The sequence below is a fragment of the Taudactylus pleione genome, unplaced genomic scaffold (assembly GCF_031769625.1).
Source record: "Taudactylus pleione unplaced genomic scaffold, aTauple2 ptg000100l, whole genome shotgun sequence".
NCBI lineage: Eukaryota > Metazoa > Chordata > Amphibia > Anura > Myobatrachidae > Taudactylus > Taudactylus pleione.
Genome location: NW_028284502.1, coordinates 5,883,609 through 5,902,399, shown reverse-complemented (window position 1 = coordinate 5,902,399; position 18,791 = coordinate 5,883,609). Strand labels below are relative to the sequence as shown.

Sequence of the window (18,791 nt, the reverse complement as noted above, 5' to 3'; positions counted from 1 at the left end):
TACATGCTATTTTATGGAAATATCTGATGTTTGTCTTAGCAACATTTTAATGCTAAAATATAGCTTATATTCAAAAAAGGAAATATTGCATTATTTTGTGTTTGTCAGATGTAGACTTTATCTAGAAACATAGAACATTGTCCACCAAGTAAGCCAGAAAGAAGACTGCTAAAGTTTTCACATCTCATATGTCATGAATCAACAACAAACTACATAATAAGGTGATGAAAATTAACCAAACAAAAGTCACTGCCAAGATTCGATTGCAGGATCTCCCGTTTACTAGACAGACGTGTAAACCAGCTAAGCCACAGCACCACCTGCTCCAAAGTGTCATATAATGAAAAATTATATATCTCATGTATGTTTTATGGTAACATTTGTTGAGATCCTTAAAAAGGCTGATGCTTAATTGATTCTTTTAAAGGTAAAAATAAAGAAAAAAAATACAGTATATGTTTTCTTCCCTACATTTATTTAAAAATTATAGGACTGTTTTTCTTAAAATGGTTTGGCAAAGTCACTCTCTTATATTAATTTTTTGTAGCAGTTATTATAGCATTCTCTTTAAAAACATCCTACAATGGATTAATGTTTGCTTTTTTATGATACAGAAACAGAAAAAATAAACTTGTAATTCAAATGAAGATCTCTATCTTCTAAATATAGATCTAATGTTAGCTTTTTTTCTTGAAGCTTGTTCAAGAGACTTGAAGCTTTTTTTTCTGGAAATACTTTCCTAACAGAATTTTGCAAATGTTATGAAACTAAATATTGATTCATTTTTAAATAATTCTCCTAGCCTCTAGGACTAAAATGACTCTTTCCCAAATGATCTTGGTAAACATACTTTGCTTTAGTTATTTTCACACTTCCTATGGACTTCTCCTTTGACTAAACTCCATTATTATTCTGGAGGTTGTTTAAACAGAATGCAAAGTATTTTCTAGAAAACTCTCATGTCTAACAGCATACATTTAATTCAACTATATGGCTTATATCAAAACAGGAACATGTTTTGTTGTCTTCTAATATGGACTGCATCTAGAAATGAACTGTATTGCTGACCAAGTGAACTGGGGTGAAAGTTGCTCAAGGAATCACATGTCTTATTTCTTGAGCATCAACAATACACTACATGCTAAGATATGACAAGCAAATAAAACGTGCTGCTAAGATTTGAACTCAGGATCTCCTGTTTACGAGACAGGCACTTTAACCAACTAAGCCACAGCACCATATAGAAGCCCCTGTTTAATATTAAAAAAAATATATGTAAAGTATAATTTTTGGTAATAATATTTGAAATGCTTTTTGAGACATGTATTTTATCAAAGTTTAAAACAGTTGGCAATTTTGAATGAATAAGTGAATAAATAAATATGTTTTTATTCTCTTCTTTCTTTTGTGAAATACAGGCCCTTTTTTCTTACAATGTATTGCCATGTGACTTTCTAGTATACTATTTTGTAGCAGTTATTATGGATTTCTCTTTAAAGGAATCCTACATGAGAATTAGTGCCAGTATTTTCTGATTCTCACATAGTAAAAACAAGAAGTAAAATTAAAAAGTATCTTAAAAGATAGAACAATTTTTAGCATTTTATCTTTAAGCTTTTTCAAGAAAAGCAAAGCAGTTTTGGAAACACTTTGTTAACACAATTTTGGATGTTATGGAACTAAATATTGTTTAATTTTCAATTGTTCTCCCAGCTGTTATGATAAAAATTACTCTCTCTCTATTTATCTTAGAAAATGTACTTGTAACTGACATTTTATAAAATTCCCTGCATGATTCTCCTTTGACTGCACATGATATTAATCATGGAGCTTGCTCAAGCATAATAAATGCTATTTTCTGGAAATTTCTAATGTTTGCCTTAGCATCAGTTTATTTGAAAAAAAAAAAGCTTATACTCAAGAATGGGAATATAGCATTATTTTGTGTTTTTCTGATATGGACTTTTTCTAGAAATGTAGTACATTGTTCATCAAGTAAGCCTGGGAGAAAGCTACTACAGTTGTCACGTCTCATATTGTAACGAATCAACAACAAACTACATACTTAGTAGATGAAAATGAATCAAACAAAGGCACTGCTGAGATTTGAACTCAGGATCTCCTGTTTACTTGACAGGCGCTTTAACCAACTAAGCCACAGCACCACAATTAAAGAAGCTTTTTTACATGCTATTTTATGGAAATATCTGATGTTTATCTTAGCAACATTTTAAAGCTAAAATATAGATTATATTCAAGAAAGGAAATATTGCATTATTTTGTGTTTGTCAGATGTAGACTTTATCTAGAAACATAGAACATTGTCCACCAAGTAAGCCAGAAAGAAGACTGCTAAAGTTTTCACATCTCATATTGTCATGACTCAACAACAAACTACATAATAAGGTGATGAAAATTAACTAAACAAAAGTCACTGCCAAGATTCGATTGCAGAATCTCCTGTTTACTAGACATGCGTGTTAACCAGCTGCCACAGCACCACCTGCTCCAAAGAGTCATATAATGAAAAATTATATATCTCATGTATATTTTATGGTAACATTTTTTGAGATCCTTAAAAAGGCAGATGCTTAATCGATTCTTTAAAAGGTAAAAATAAAGAAAAAAAATAGAGTATATGTTTTCTTCTCTACATTTATTTAAAAATTATAGGACTGTTTTTCTTAAAATGGTTTGGCAAAGTCACTCTCTTATATTTATTTTTTGTAGCAGTTATTATAGCATTCTCTTTAAAAGCATCCTACAATGGATTAATGTTTGCTTTTTTATGATACACAAACAGAAAAAATAAACTTGTAATTCAAATGAAGATCTCTATCTTCTAAATATAGATCTAATGTTAGCTTTTTTGCTTGAAGCTTGTTCAAGAGACTTGAAGCTTTTTTTTCTGGAAATACTTTCCTAACAGAATTTTGCAAATGTTATGAAACTAAATATTGATTCATTTTTAAATAATTCTCCTAGCCTCTAGGACTAAAATGACTCTTTCCCAAATGATCTTGGTAAACATACTTTGCTTTAGTTATTTTCACACTTCCTATGGACTTCTCCTTTGACTAAACTCCATTATTATTCTGGAGGTTGTTTAAACAGAATGCAAAGTATTTTCTAGAAAACTCTCATGTCTAACAGCATACATTTAATTCAACTATATGGCTTATATCAAAACAGGAACATGTTTTGTTGTCTTCTAATATGGACTGCATCTAGAAATGAACTGTATTGCTGACCAAGTGAACTGGGGTGAAAGTTGCTCAAGGAATCACGTCTTATTTCTTGAGCATCAACAATACACTACATGCTAAGATATGACAAGCAAATGAAAGGTACTGCTGAGATTTGAACTCAGGATCTCCTGTTTACGAGACAGGCACTTTAACCAACTAAACCACAGCACCATATAGAAGCCCCTGTTTAATATTAAAAAAAATATATGTAAAGTATAATTTTTGGTAAAAATATTTGAAATGCTTTTTGAGACATGTATTTTATCAAAGTTTAAAACAGTTGGCAATTTTGAATGAATAAGTGACTAAATAAATATGTTTTTATTCTCTTCTATCTTTTGTGAAATACAGGCCCTTATTTCTTACAATGTATTGACAAGTGACTTTCTAGTATACTATTTTGTAGCAGTTATTATGGATTTCTCTTTAAAGGAATCCTACATGAGAATTAGTGCCAGTATTTTCTGATGCTCACATAGTAAAAACATGAAGTAAAATTAAAAAGTATCTTAAAAAGATAGAACAATTTTTAGCATTTTATCTTTAAGCTTTTTCAAGAAAAGCAAAGCAGTTTTGGAAACACTTTGTTAACACAATTTTGGATGTTATGGAACTAAATATTGTTTAATTTTCAATTGTTCTCCCAGCTGTTGTGATAAAAATTACTCTCTCTCTATTTATCTTAGAAAATGTACTTGTAACTGACATTTTATAAAATTCCCTGCATGATTCTCCTTTGACTGCACATGATATTAATCATGGAGCTTGCTCAAGCATAATAAATGCTATTTTCTGGAAATTTCTGATGTTTGCCTTAGCATCAGTTTATTTAAAAAAAAAATAGCTTATACTCAAGAATGGGAATATAGCATTATTTTGTGTTTTTCTGATATGGACTTTTTCTAGAAATGTAGTACTTTGTTCATCAAGTAAGCCTGGGTGAAAGCTACTACAGTTGTCACGTCTCATATTGTAACGAATCAACAAAAAACTACATACTTAGTAGATGAAAAAGAATCAAACAAAGGCACTGCTGATATTTGAACTCAGGATCTCCTGTTTACGAGACAGGCGCTTTAACCAACTAAGCCACAGCACCACATGGAAAGAAGCTTTATTACATGCTATTTTATGGAAATATCTGATGTTTATCTTAGCAACATTTTAATGCTAAAATATAGATTATATTCAAGAAAGGAAAAATTGCATTATTTTGTGTTTGTCAGATGTAGACTTTATCTAGAAACATAGAACATTGTCCACCAAGTAAGCCAGAAAGAAGACTGCTAAAGTTTTCACATCTCATATTGTCATGAATCAACAACAAACTACATAATAAGGTGATGAAAATTAACTAAACAAAAGTCACTGCCAAGATTCGATTGCAGGATCTCCTGTTTACTAGACATGCGTGTTAACCAGCTGCCACAGCACCACCTGCTCCAAAGTGTCATATAAAGAAAAATTATATATCTCATGTATATTTTATGGTAACATTTTTTGAGATCCTTAAAAAGGCAGATGCTTAATCGATTCTTTAAAAGGTAAAAATAAAGAAAAAAAATAGAGTATATGTTTTCTTCTCTACATTTATTTAAAAATTATAGGACTGTTTTTCTTAAAATGGTTTGGCAAAGTCACTCTCTTATATTTATTTTTTGTAGCAGTTATTATAGCATTCTCTTTAAAAGCATCCTACAATGGATTAATGTTTGCTTTTTTATGATACACAAACAGAAAAAATAAACTTGTAATTCAAATGAAGATCTCTATCTTCTAAATATAGATCTAATGTTAGCTTTTTTGCTTGAAGCTTGTTCAAGAGACTTGAAGCTTTTTTTTCTGGAAATACTTTCCTAACAGAATTTTGCAAATGTTATGAAACTAAATATTGATTCATTTTTAAATAATTCTCCTAGCCTCTAGGACTAAAATGACTCTTTCCCAAATGATCTTGGTAAACATACTTTGCTTTAGTTATTTTCACACTTCCTATGGACTTCTCCTTTGACTAAACTCCATTATTATTCTGGAGGTTGTTTAAACAGAATGCAAAGTATTTTCTAGAAAACTCTCATGTCTAACAGCATACATTTAATTCAACTATATGGCTTATATCAAAACAGGAACATGTTTTGTTGTCTTCTAATATGGACTGCATCTAGAAATGAACTGTATTGCTGACCAAGTGAACTGGGGTGAAAGTTGCTCAAGGAATCACGTCTTATTTCTTGAGCATCAACAATACACTACATGCTAAGATATGACAAGCAAATGAAAGGTACTGCTGAGATTTGAACTCAGGATCTCCTGTTTACGAGACAGGCACTTTAACCAACTAAACCACAGCACCATATAGAAGCCCCTGTTTAATATTAAAAAAAATATATGTAAAGTATAATTTTTGGTAAAAATATTTGAAATGCTTTTTGAGACATGTATTTTATCAAAGTTTAAAACAGTTGGCAATTTTGAATGAATAAGTGACTAAATAAATATGTTTTTATTCTCTTCTATCTTTTGTGAAATACAGGCCCTTATTTCTTACAATGTATTGACAAGTGACTTTCTAGTATACTATTTTGTAGCAGTTATTATGGATTTCTCTTTAAAGGAATCCTACATGAGAATTAGTGCCAGTATTTTCTGATGCTCACATAGTAAAAACATGAAGTAAAATTAAAAAGTATCTTAAAAAGATAGAACAATTTTTAGCATTTTATCTTTAAGCTTTTTCAAGAAAAGCAAAGCAGTTTTGGAAACACTTTGTTAACACAATTTTGGATGTTATGGAACTAAATATTGTTTAATTTTCAATTGTTCTCCCAGCTGTTGTGATAAAAATTACTCTCTCTCTATTTATCTTAGAAAATGTACTTGTAACTGACATTTTATAAAATTCCCTGCATGATTCTCCTTTGACTGCACATGATATTAATCATGGAGCTTGCTCAAGCATAATAAATGCTATTTTCTGGAAATTTCTGATGTTTGCCTTAGCATCAGTTTATTTAAAAAAAAATAGCTTATACTCAAGAATGGGAATATAGCATTATTTTGTGTTTTTCTGATATGGACTTTTTCTAGAAATGTAGTACTTTGTTCATCAAGTAAGCCTGGGTGAAAGCTACTACAGTTGTCACGTCTCATATTGTAACGAATCAACAAAAAACTACATACTTAGTAGATGAAAAAGAATCAAACAAAGGCACTGCTGAGATTTGAACTCAGGATCTCCTGTTTACGAGACAGGCGCTTTAACCAACTAAGCCACAGCACCACATGGAAAGAAGCTTTATTACATGCTATTTTATGGAAATATCTGATGTTTATCTTAGCAACATTTTAATGCTAAAATATAGATTATATTCAAGAAAGGAAAAATTGCATTATTTTGTGTTTGTCAGATGTAGACTTTATCTAGAAACATAGAACATTGTCCACCAAGTAAGCCAGAAAGAAGACTGCTAAAGTTTTCACATCTCATATTGTCATGAATCAACAACAAACTACATAATAAGGTGATGAAAATTAACTAAACAAAAGTCACTGCCAAGATTCGATTGCAGGATCTCCTGTTTACTAGACATGCGTGTTAACCAGCTGCCACAGCACCACCTGCTCCAAAGTGTCATATAATGAAAAATTATATATCTCATGTATATTTTATGGTAACATTTTTTGAGATCCTTAAAAAGGCAGATGCTTAATCGATTCTTTAAAAGGTAAAAATAAAGAAAAAAAATAGAGTATATGTTTTCTTCTCTACATTTATTTAAAAATTATAGGACTTTTTTTCTTAAAATGGTTTGGCAAAGTCACTCTCTTATATTAATTTTTTGTAGCAGTTATTATAGCATTCTCTTTAAAAGCATCCTACAATGGATTAATGTTTGCTTTTTTATGATACACAAACAGAAAAAATAAACTTGTAATTCAAATGAAGATCTCTATCTTCTAAATATAGATCTAATGTTAGCTTTTTTGCTTGAAGCTTGTTCAAGAGACTTGAAGCTTTTTTTTCTGGAAATACTTTCCTAACAGAATTTTGCAAATGTTATGAAACTAAATATTGATTCATTTTTAAATAATTCTCCTAGCCTCTAGGACTAAAATGACTCTTTCCCAAATGATCTTGGTAAACATACTTTGCTTTAGTTATTTTCACACTTCCTATGGACTTCTCCTTTGACTAAACTCCATTATTATTCTGGAGGTTGTTTAAACAGAATACAAAGTATTTTCTAGAAAACTCTCATGTCTAACAGCATACATTTAATTCAACTATATGGCTTATATCAAAACAGGAACATGTTTTGTTGTCTTCTAATATGGACTGCATCTAGAAATGAACTGTATTGCTGACCAAGTGAACTGGGGTGAAAGTTGCTCAAGGAATCACGTCTTATTTCTTGAGCATCAACAATACACTACATGCTAAGATATGACAAGCAAATAAAAGGTACTGCTGAGATTTGAACTCAGGATCTCCTGTTTACGAGACAGGCACTTTAACCAACTAAGCCACAGCACCATATAGAAGCCCCTGTTTAATATTAAAAAAAATATATGTAAAGTATAATTTTTGGTAAAAATATTTGAAATGCTTTTTGAGACATGTATTTTATCAAAGTTTAAAACAGTTGGCAATTTTGAATGAATAAGTGACTAAATAAATATGTTTTTATTCTCTTCTTTCTTTTGTGAAATACAGGCCCTTATTTCTTACAATGTATTGCCAAGTGACTTTCTAGTATACTATTTTGTAGCAGTTATTATGGATTTCTCTTTAAAGGAATCCTACATGAGAATTAGTGCCAGTATTTTCTGATGCTCACATAGTAAAAACATGAAGTAAAATTAAAAAGTATCTTAAAAAGATAGAACAATTTTTAGCATTTTATCTTTAAGCTTTTTCAAGAAAAGCAAAGCAGTTTTGGAAACACTTTGTTAACACAATTTTGGATGTTATGGAACTAAATATTGTTTAATTTTCAATTGTTCTCCCAGCTGTTATGATAAAAATTACTCTCTCTCTATTTATCTTAGAAAATGTACTTGTAACTGACATTTTATAAAATTCCCTGCATGATTCTCCTTTGACTGCACATGATATTAATCATGGAGCTTGCTCAAGCATAATAAATGCTATTTTCTGGAAATTTCTGATGTTTGCCTTAGCATCAGTTTATTTAAAAAAAAAATAGCTTATACTCAAGAATGGGAATATAGCATTATTTTGTGTTTTTCTGATATGGACTTTTTCTAGAAATGTAGTACATTGTTCATCAAGTAAGCCTGGGTGAAAGCTACTACAGTTGTCACGTCTCATATTGTAATGAATCAACAACAAACTACATACTTAGTAGATGAAAATGAATCAAACAAAGGCACTGCTGAGATTTGAACTCAGGATCTCCTGTTTACGAGACAGGCGCTTTAACCAACTATGCCACAGCAACACATGGAAAGAAGCTTTATTACATGCTATTTTATGGAAATATCTGATGTTTATCTTAGCAACGTTTTAATGCTAAAATATAGATTATATTCAAGAAAGGAAAAATTGCATTATTTTGTGTTTGTCAGATGTAGACTTTATCTAGAAACATAGAACATTGTCCACCAAGTAAGCCAGAAAGAAGACTGCTAAAGTTTTCACATCTCATATTGTCATGAATCAACAACAAACTACATAATAAGGTGATGAAAATTAACTAAACAAAAGTCACTGCCAAGATTCGATTGCAGGATCTCCTGTTTACTAGACAGGCGTGTTAACCAGCTAAGCCACAGCACCACCTGCTCCAAAGTGTCATATAATGAAAAATTATAAATCTCATGTATGTTTTATGGTAACATTTTTTGAGATCCTTAAAAAGGCTGATGCTTAATCGATTCTTTAAAAGGTAAAAATAAAGAAAAAAAATAGAGTATATGTTTTCTTCTCTACATTTATTTAAAAATTATAGGACTGTTTTTCTTAAAATGGTTTGGCAAAGTCACTCTCTTATATTAATTTTTTGTAGCAGTTATTATAGCATTCTCTTTAAAAGCATCCTACAATGGATTAATGTTTGCTTTTTTATGATACACAAACAGAAAAAATAAACTTGTAATTCAAATGAAGATCTCTATCTTCTAAATATAGATCTAATGTTAGCTTTTTTTCTTGAAGCTTGTTCAAGAGACTTGAAGCTTTTTTTTCTGGAAATACTTTCCTAACAGAATTTTGCAAATGTTATGAAACTAAATATTGATTCATTTTTAAATAATTCTCCTAGCCTCTAGGACTAAAATGACTCTTTCCCAAATGATCTTGGTAAACATACTTTGCTTTAGTTATTTTCACACTTCCTATGGACTTCTCCTTTGACTAAACTCCATTATTATTCTGGAGGTTGTTTAAACAGAATGCAAAGTATTTTCTAGAAAACTCTCATGTCTAACAGCATACATTTAATTCAACTATATGGCTTATATCAAAACAGGAACATGTTTTGTTGTCTTCTAATATGGACTGCATCTAGAAATGAACTGTATTGCTGACCAAGTGAACTGGGGTGAAAGTTGCTCAAGGAATCACGTCTTATTTCTTGAGCATCAACAATACACTACATGCTAAGATATGACAAGCAAATAAAAGGTACTGCTGAGATTTGAACTCAGGATCTCCTGTTTACGAGACAGGCACTTTAACCAACTAAGCCACAGCACCATATAGAAGCCCCTGTTTAATATTAAAAAAAATATATGTAAAGTATAATTTTTGGTAAAAATATTTGAAATGCTTTTTGAGACATGTATTTTATCAAAGTTTAAAACAGTTGGCAATTTTGAATGAATAAGTGACTAAATAAATATGTTTTTATTCTCTTCTTTCTTTTGTGAAATACAGGCCCTTATTTCTTACAATGTATTGCCAAGTGACTTTCTAGTATACTATTTTGTAGCAGTTATTATGGATTTCTCTTTAAAGGAATCCTACATGAGAATTAGTGCCAGTATTTTCTGATGCTCACATAGTAAAAACATGAAGTAAAATTAAAAAGTATCTTAAAAAGATAGAACAATTTTTAGCATTTTATCTTTAAGCTTTTTCAAGAAAAGCAAAGCAGTTTTGGAAACACTTTGTTAACACAATTTTGGATGTTATGGAACTAAATATTGTTTAATTTTCAATTGTTCTCCCAGCTGTTATGATAAAAATTACTCTCTCTCTATTTATCTTAGAAAATGTACTTGTAACTGACATTTTATAAAATTCCCTGCATGATTCTCCTTTGACTGCACATGATATTAATCATGGAGCTTGCTCAAGCATAATAAATGCTATTTTCTGGAAATTTCTGATGTTTGCCTTAGCATCAGTTTATTTAAAAAAAAAATAGCTTATACTCAAGAATGGGAATATAGCATTATTTTGTGTTTTTCTGATATGGACTTTTTCTAGAAATGTAGTACATTGTTCATCAAGTAAGCCTGGGTGAAAGCTACTACAGTTGTCACGTCTCATATTGTAATGAATCAACAACAAACTACATACTTAGTAGATGAAAATGAATCAAACAAAGGCACTGCTGAGATTTGAACTCAGGATCTCCTGTTTACGAGACAGGCGCTTTAACCAACTAAGCCACAGCAACACATGGAAAGAAGCTTTATTACATGCTATTTTATGGAAATATCTGATATTTATCTTAGCAACGTTTTAATGCTAAAATATAGATTATATTCAAGAAAGGAAAAATTGCATTATTTTGTGTTTGTCAGATGTAGACTTTATCTAGAAACATAGAACATTGTCCACCAAGTAAGCCAGAAAGAAGACTGCTAAAGTTTTCACATCTCATATTGTCATGAATCAACAACAAACTACATAATAAGGTGATGAAAATTAACTAAACAAAAGTCACTGCCAAGATTCGATTGCAGGATCTCCTGTTTACTAGACAGGCGTGTTAACCAGCTAAGCCACAGCACCACCTGCTCCAAAGTGTCATATAATGAAAAATTATAAATCTCATGTATGTTTTATGGTAACATTTTTTGAGATCCTTAAAAAGGCTGATGCTTAATCGATTCTTTAAAAGGTAAAAATAAAGAAAAAAAATACAGTATATGTTTTCTTCTCTACATTTATTTAAAAATTATAGGACTGTTTTTCTTAAAATGGTTTGGCAAAGTCACTCTCTTATATTAATTTTTTGTAGCAGTTATTATAGCATTCTCTTTAAAAGCATCCTACAATGGATTAATGTTTGCTTTTTTATGATACACAAACAGAAAAAATAAACTTGTAATTCAAATGAAGATCTCTATCTTCTAAATATAGATCTAATGTTAGCTTTTTTTCTTGAAGCTTGTTCAAGAGACTTGAAGCTTTTTTTTCTGGAAATACTTTCCTAACAGAATTTTGCAAATGTTATGAAACTAAATATTGATTCATTTTTAAATAATTCTCCTAGCCTCTAGGACTAAAATGACTCTTTCCCAAATGATCAAGGTAAACATACTTTGCTTTAGTTATTTTCACACTTCCTATGGACTTCTCCTTTGACTAAACTCCATTATTATTCTGGAGGTTGTTTAAACAGAATGCAAAGTATTTTCTAGAAAACTCTCATGTCTAACAGCATACATTTAATTCAACTATATGGCTTATATCAAAACGGGAACATGTTTTGTTGTCTTCTAATATGGACTGCATCTAGAAATGAACTGTATTGCTGACCAAGTGAACTGGGGTGAAAGTTGCTCAAAGAATCACGTCTTATTTCTTGAGCATCAACAATACACTACATGCTAAGATATGACAAGCAAATGAAAGGTACTGCTGAGATTTGAACTCAGGATCTCCTGTTTACGAGACAGGCACTTTAACCAACTAAACCACAGCACCATATAGAAGCCCCTATTTAATATTAAAAAAAATATATGTAAAGTATCATTTTTGGTAAAAATATTTGAAATGCTTTTTGAGACATGTATTTTATCAAAGTTTAAAACAGTTGGCAATTTTGAATGAATAAGTGACTAAATAAATATGTTTTTATTCTCTTCTATCTTTTGTGAAATACAGGCCCTTATTTCTTACAATGTATTGCCAAGTGACTTTCTAGTATACTATTTTGTAGCAGTTATTATGGATTTCTCTTTAAAGGAATCCTACATGAGAATTAGTGCCAGTATTTTCTGATGCTCACATAGTAAAAACATGAAGTAAAATTAAAAAGTATCTTAAAAAGATAGAACAATTTTTAGCATTTTATCTTTAAGCTTTTTCAAGAAAAGCAAAGCAGTTTTGGAAACACTTTGTTAACACAATTTTGGATGTTATGGAACTAAATATTGTTTAATTTTCAATTGTTCTCCCAGCTGTTGTGATAAAAATTACTCTCTCTCTATTTATCTTAGAAAATGTACTTGTAACTGACATTTTATAAAATTCCCTGCATGATTCTCCTTTGACTGCACATGATATTAATCATGGAGCTTGCTCAAGCATAATAAATGCTATTTTCTGGAAATTTCTGATGTTTGCCTTAGCATCAGTTTATTTAAAAAAAAAATAGCTTATACTCAAGAATGGGAATATAGCATTATTTTGTGTTTTTCTGATATGGACTTTTTCTAGAAATGTAGTACTTTGTTCATCAAGTAAGCCTGGGTGAAAGCTACTACAGTTGTCACGTCTCATATTGTAACGAATCAACAAAAAACTACATACTTAGTAGATGAAAAAGAATCAAACAAAGGCACTACTGAGATTTGAACTCAGGATCTCCTGTTTACGAGACAGGCGCTTTAACCAACTAAGCCACAGCACCACATGGAAAGAAGCTTTATTACATGCTATTTTATGGAAATATCTGATGTTTATCTTAGCAACATTTTAATGCTAAAATATAGATTATATTCAAGAAAGGAAAAATTGCATTATTTTGTGTTTGTCAGATGTAGACTTTATCTAGAAACATAGAACATTGTCCACCAAGTAAGCCAGAAAGAAGACTGCTAAAGTTTTCACATCTCATATTGTCATGAATCAACAACAAACTACATAATAAGGTGATGAAAATTAACTAAACAAAAGTCACTGCCAAGATACGATTGCAGGATCTCCTGTTTACTAGACATGCGTGTTAACCAGCTGCCACAGCACCACCTGCTCCAAAGTGTCATATAATGAAAAATTATATATCTCATGTATATTTTATGGTAACATTTTTTGAGATCCTTAAAAAGGCTGATGCTTAATCGATTCTTTAAAAGGTAAAAATAAAGAAAAAAAATACAGTATATGTTTTCTTCTCTACATTTATTTAATAATTATAGGACTGTTTTTCTTAAAATGGTTTGGCAAAGTCACTCTCTTATATTAATTTTTTGTAGCAGTTATTATAGCATTCTCTTTAAAAGCATCCTACAATGGATTAATGTTTGCTTTTTTATGATACAGAAACAGAAAAAATAAACTTGTAATTCAAATGAAGATCTCTATCTTCTAAATATAGATCTAATGTTAGCTTTTTTGCTTGAAGCTTGTTCAAGAGACTTGAAGCTTTTTTTTCTGGAAATACTTTCCTAACAGAATTTTGCAAATGTTATGAAACTAAATATTGATTCATTTTTAAATAATTCTCCTAGCCTCTAGGACTAAAATGACTCTTTCCCAAATGATCTTGGTAAACATACTTTGCTTTAGTTATTTTCACACTTCCTATGGACTTCTCCTTTGACTAAACTCCATTATTATTCTGGAGGTTGTTTAAACAGAATGCAAAGTATTTTCTAGAAAACTCTCATGTCTAACAGCATACATTTAATTCAACTATATGGCTTATATCAAAACAGGAACATGTTTTGTTGTCTTCTAATATGGACTGCATCTAGAAATGAACTGTATTGCTGACCAAGTGAACTGGGGTGAAAGTTGCTCAAGGAATCACATCTTATTTCTTGAGCATCAACAATACACTACAAGCTAAGATATGACAAGCAAATGAAAGGTACTGCTGAGATTTGAACTCAGGATCTCCTGTTTACGAGACAGGCACTTTAACCAACTAAACCACAGCACCATATAGAAGCCCCTGTTTAATATTAAAAAAAATATATGTAAAGTATCATTTTTGGTAAAAGTATTTGAAATGCTTTTTGAGACATGTATTTCATCAAAGTTTAAAACAGTTGGCAATTTTGAATGAATAAGTGACTAAATAAATATGTTTTTATTCTCTTCTATCTTTTGTGAAATACAGGCCCTTTTTTCTTACAATGTATTGCCATGTGACTTTCTAGTATACTATTTTGTAGCAGTTATTATGGATTTCTCTTTAAAGGAATCCTACATGAGAATTAGTGCCAGTATTTTCTGATTCTCACATAGTAAAAACAAGAAGTAAAATTAAAAAGTATCTTAAAAGATAGAACAATTTTTAGCATTTTATCTTTAAGCTTTTTCAAGAAAAGCAAAGCAGTTTTGGAAACACTTTGTTAACACAATTTTGGATGTTATGGAACTAAATATTGTTTAATTTTCAATTGTTCTCCCAGCTGTTGTGATAAAAATTACTCTCTCTCTATTTATCTTAGAAAATTTACTTGTAACTGACATTTTATAAAATTCCCTGCATGATTCTCCTTTGACTGCACATGATATTAATCATGGAGCTTGCTCAAGCATAATAAATGCTATTTTCTGGAAATTTCTGATGTTTGCCTTAGCATCAGTTTATTTTAAAAAAAAATAGCTTATACTCAAGAATGGGAATATAGCATTATTTTGTGTTTTTCTGATATGGACTTTTTCTAGAAATGTAGTACTTTGTTCATCAAGTAAGCCTGGGTGAAAGCTACTACAGTTGTCACGTCTCATATTGTAACGAATCAACAAAAAACTACATACTTAGTAGATGAAAAAGAATCAAACAAAGGCACTGCTGAGATTTGAACTCAGGATCTCCTGTTTACGAGACAGGCGCTTTAACCAACTAAGCCACAGCACCACATGGAAAGAAGCTTTATTACATGCTATTTTATGGAAATATCTGATGTTTATCTTAGCAACATTTTAATGCTAAAATATAGATTATATTCAAGAAAGGAAAAATTGCATTATTTTGTGTTTGTCAGATGTAGACTTTATCTAGAAACATAGAACATTGTCCACCAAGTAAGCCAGAAAGAAGACTGCTAAAGTTTTCACATCTCATATTGTCATGAATCAACAACAAACTACATAATAAGGTGATGAAAATTAACTAAACAAAAGTCACTGCCAAGATTCGATTGCAGGATCTCCTGTTTACTAGACATGCGTGTTAACCAGCTGCCACAGCACCACCTGCTCCAAAGTGTCATATAATGAAAAATTATATATCTCATGTATATTTTATGGTAACATTTTTTGAGATCCTTAAAAAGGCAGATGCTTAATCGATTCTTTAAAAGGTAAAAATAAAGAAAAAAAATAGAGTATATGTTTTCTTCTCTACATTTATTTAATAATTATAGGACTGTTTTTCTTAAAATGGTTTGGCAAAGTCACTCTCTTATATTAATTTTTTGTAGCAGTTATTATAGCATTCTCTTTAAAAGCATCCTACAATGGATTAATGTTTGCTTTTTTATGATACACAAACAGAAAAAATAAACTTGTAATTCAAATGAAGATCTCTATCTTCTAAATATAGATCTAATGTTAGCTTTTTTGCTTGAAGCTTGTTCAAGAGACTTGAAGCTTTTTTTTCTGGAAATACTTTCCTAACAGAATTTTGCAAATGTTATGAAACTAAATATTGATTCATTTTTAAATAATTCTCCTAGCCTCTAGGACTAAAATGACTCTTTCCCAAATGATCTTGGTAAACATACTTTGCTTTAGTTATTTTCACACTTCCTATGGACTTCTCCTTTGACTAAACTCCATTATTATTCTGGAGGTTGTTTAAACAGAATGCAAAGTATTTTCTAGAAAACTCTCATGTCTAACAGCATACATTTAATTCAACTATATGGCTTATATCAAAACAGGAACATGTTTTGTTGTCTTCTAATATGGACTGCATCTAGAAATGAACTGTATTGCTGACCAAGTGAACTGGGGTGAAAGTTGCTCAAGGAATCACGTCTTATTTCTTGAGCATCAACAATACACTACATGCTAATATATGACAAGCAAATAAAATGTACTGCTGAGATTTGAACTCAGGATCTCCTGTTTACAAGACAGGCACTTTAACCAACTAAGCCACAGCACCATATAGAAGCCCCTGTTTAATATTAAAAAAAATATATGTAAAGTATCATTTTTGGTAAAAATATTTGAAATGCTTTTTGAGACATGTATTTCATCAAAGTTTAAAACAGTTGGCAATTTTGAATGAATAAGTGACTAAATAAATATGTTTTTATTCTCTTCTTTCTTTTGTGAAATACAGGCCCTTATTTCTTACAATGTATTGCCAAGTGACTTTCTAGTATACTATTTTGTAGCAGTTATTATGGATTTCTCTTTAAAGGAATCCTACATGAGAATTAGTGCCAGTATTTTCTGATGCTCACATAGTAAAAACATGAAGTAAAATTAAAAAGTATCTTAAAAAGATAGAACAATTTTTAGCATTTATCTTTAAGCTTTTTCAAGAAAAGCAAAGCAGTTTTGGAAACACTTTGTTAACACAATTTTGGATGTTATGGAACTAAATATTGTTTAATTTTCAATTGTTCTCCCAGCTGTTATGATAAAAATTACTCTCTCTCTATTTATCTTAGAAAATGTACTTGTAACTGACATTTTATAAAATTCCCTGCATGATTCTCCTTTGACTGCACATGATATTAATCATGGAGCTTGCTCAAGCATAATAAATGCTATTTTCTGGAAATTTCTGATGTTTGCCTTAGCATCAGTTTATTTAAAAAAAAAATAGCTTATACTCAAGAATGGGAATATAGCATTATTTTGTGTTTTTCTGATATGGACTTTTTCTAGAAATGTAGTACATTGTTCATCAAGTAAGCCTGGGTAAAAGCTACTACAGTTGTCACGTCTCATATTGTAATGAATCAACAACAAACTACATACTTAGTAGATGAAAATGAATCAAACAAAGGCACTGCTGAGATTTGAACTCAGGATCTCCTGTTTACGAGACAGGCGCTTTAACCAACTAAGCCACAGCAACACATGGAAAGAAGCTTTATTACATGCTATTTTATGGAAATATCTGATGTTTATCTTAGCAACGTTTTAATGCTAAAATATAAATTATATTCAAGAAAGGAAAAATTGCATTATTTTGTGTTTGTCAGATGTAGACTTTATCTAGAAACATAGAACATTGTCCACCAAGTAAGCCAGAAAGAAGACTGCTAAAGTTTTCACATCTCATATTGTCATGAATCAACAACAAACTACATAATAAGGTGATGAAAATTAACTAAACAAAAGTCACTGCCAAGATTCGATTGCAGGATCTCCTGTTTACTAGACAGGCGTGTTAACCAGCTAAGCCACAGCACCACCTGCTCCAAAGTGTCATATAATGAAAAATTATAAATCTCATGTATGTTTTATGGTAACATTTTTTGAGATCCTTAAAAAGGCTGATGCTTAATCGATTCTTTAAAAGGTAAAAATAAAGAAAAAAAATACAGTATATGTTTTCTTCTCTACATTTATTTAAAAATTATAGGACTGTTTTTCTTAAAATGGTTTGGCAAAGTCACTCTCTTATATTAATTTTTTGTAGCAGTTATTATAGCATTCTCTTTAAAAGCATCCTACAATGGATTAATGTTTGCTTTTTTATGATACAGAAACAGAAAAAATAAACTTGTAATTCAAATGAAGATCTCTATCTTCTAAATATAGATCTAATGTTAGCTTTTTTTCTTGAAGCTTGTTCAAGAGACTTGAAGCTTTTTTTTCTGGAAATACTTTCCTAACAGAATTTTGCAAATGTTATGAAACTAAATATTGATTCATTTTTAAATAATTCTCCTAGCCTCTAGGACTAAAATGACTCTTTCCCAAATGATCTTGGTAAACATACTTTGCTTTAGTTATTTTCACACTTCCTATGGACTTCTCCTTTGACTAAACTCCATTATTATTCTGGAGGTTGTTTAAACAGAATGCAAAGTATTTTCTAGAAAACTCTCATGTCTAACAGCATACATTTAATTCAACTATATGGCTTATATCAAAACAGGAACATGTTTTGTTGTCTTCTAATATGGACTGCATCTAGAAATGAACTGTATTGCTGACCAAGTGAACTGGGGTGAAAGTTGCTCAAAGAATCACGTCTTATTTCTTGAGCATCAACAATACACTACATGCTAAGATATGACAAGCAAATGAAAGGTACTGCTGAGATTTGAACTCAGGATCTCCTGTTTACGAGACAGGCACTTTAACCAACTAAACCACAGCACCATATAGAAGCCCCTATTTAATATTAAAAAAAATATATGTAAAGTATCATTTTTGGTAAAAATATTTGAAATGCTTTTTGAGACATGTATTTTATC

At 30.4% G+C, this 18,791-nt stretch overlaps 16 non-coding genes across 16 annotated transcripts; all 16 read right to left on the bottom strand.

The window, feature by feature from the left end:
* Positions 1 to 1,164: 1,164 nt before the first annotated feature.
* On the bottom strand, positions 1,165 to 1,238 carry TRNAT-CGU (transfer RNA threonine (anticodon CGU)). The gene has a single exon. It is a non-coding gene; the product is annotated as a tRNA-Thr (tRNA).
* Positions 1,239 to 2,091: 853 nt separating this feature from the next.
* TRNAT-AGU (transfer RNA threonine (anticodon AGU)) lies at positions 2,092 to 2,165 on the bottom strand. The gene has a single exon. It is a non-coding gene; the product is annotated as a tRNA-Thr (tRNA).
* Positions 2,166 to 3,345: 1,180 nt separating this feature from the next.
* Positions 3,346 to 3,419, bottom strand: TRNAT-CGU (transfer RNA threonine (anticodon CGU)). The gene has a single exon. It is a non-coding gene; the product is annotated as a tRNA-Thr (tRNA).
* Positions 3,420 to 4,273: 854 nt separating this feature from the next.
* Positions 4,274 to 4,347, bottom strand: TRNAT-CGU (transfer RNA threonine (anticodon CGU)). The gene has a single exon. It is a non-coding gene; the product is annotated as a tRNA-Thr (tRNA).
* A 1,180-nt stretch (positions 4,348 to 5,527) lies between these two features.
* Positions 5,528 to 5,601, bottom strand: TRNAT-CGU (transfer RNA threonine (anticodon CGU)). The gene has a single exon. It is a non-coding gene; the product is annotated as a tRNA-Thr (tRNA).
* Positions 5,602 to 6,454: 853 nt separating this feature from the next.
* Positions 6,455 to 6,528, bottom strand: TRNAT-CGU (transfer RNA threonine (anticodon CGU)). Its single transcript has one exon. It is a non-coding gene; the product is annotated as a tRNA-Thr (tRNA).
* Positions 6,529 to 7,708: 1,180 nt separating this feature from the next.
* On the bottom strand, positions 7,709 to 7,782 carry TRNAT-CGU (transfer RNA threonine (anticodon CGU)). The gene has a single exon. It is a non-coding gene; the product is annotated as a tRNA-Thr (tRNA).
* Positions 7,783 to 9,892: 2,110 nt separating this feature from the next.
* Positions 9,893 to 9,966, bottom strand: TRNAT-CGU (transfer RNA threonine (anticodon CGU)). The gene has a single exon. It is a non-coding gene; the product is annotated as a tRNA-Thr (tRNA).
* An 854-nt stretch (positions 9,967 to 10,820) lies between these two features.
* On the bottom strand, positions 10,821 to 10,894 carry TRNAT-CGU (transfer RNA threonine (anticodon CGU)). The gene has a single exon. It is a non-coding gene; the product is annotated as a tRNA-Thr (tRNA).
* Positions 10,895 to 12,076: 1,182 nt separating this feature from the next.
* TRNAT-CGU (transfer RNA threonine (anticodon CGU)) lies at positions 12,077 to 12,150 on the bottom strand. Its single transcript has one exon. It is a non-coding gene; the product is annotated as a tRNA-Thr (tRNA).
* Positions 12,151 to 13,004: 854 nt separating this feature from the next.
* TRNAT-CGU (transfer RNA threonine (anticodon CGU)) lies at positions 13,005 to 13,078 on the bottom strand. Its single transcript has one exon. It is a non-coding gene; the product is annotated as a tRNA-Thr (tRNA).
* Positions 13,079 to 14,258: 1,180 nt separating this feature from the next.
* Positions 14,259 to 14,332, bottom strand: TRNAT-CGU (transfer RNA threonine (anticodon CGU)). The gene has a single exon. It is a non-coding gene; the product is annotated as a tRNA-Thr (tRNA).
* Positions 14,333 to 15,185: 853 nt separating this feature from the next.
* Positions 15,186 to 15,259, bottom strand: TRNAT-CGU (transfer RNA threonine (anticodon CGU)). Its single transcript has one exon. It is a non-coding gene; the product is annotated as a tRNA-Thr (tRNA).
* Positions 15,260 to 16,439: 1,180 nt separating this feature from the next.
* TRNAT-UGU (transfer RNA threonine (anticodon UGU)) lies at positions 16,440 to 16,513 on the bottom strand. Its single transcript has one exon. It is a non-coding gene; the product is annotated as a tRNA-Thr (tRNA).
* An 853-nt stretch (positions 16,514 to 17,366) lies between these two features.
* TRNAT-CGU (transfer RNA threonine (anticodon CGU)) lies at positions 17,367 to 17,440 on the bottom strand. The gene has a single exon. It is a non-coding gene; the product is annotated as a tRNA-Thr (tRNA).
* A 1,182-nt stretch (positions 17,441 to 18,622) lies between these two features.
* TRNAT-CGU (transfer RNA threonine (anticodon CGU)) lies at positions 18,623 to 18,696 on the bottom strand. Its single transcript has one exon. It is a non-coding gene; the product is annotated as a tRNA-Thr (tRNA).
* Between the last annotated feature and the right edge of the window lie 95 nt (positions 18,697 to 18,791).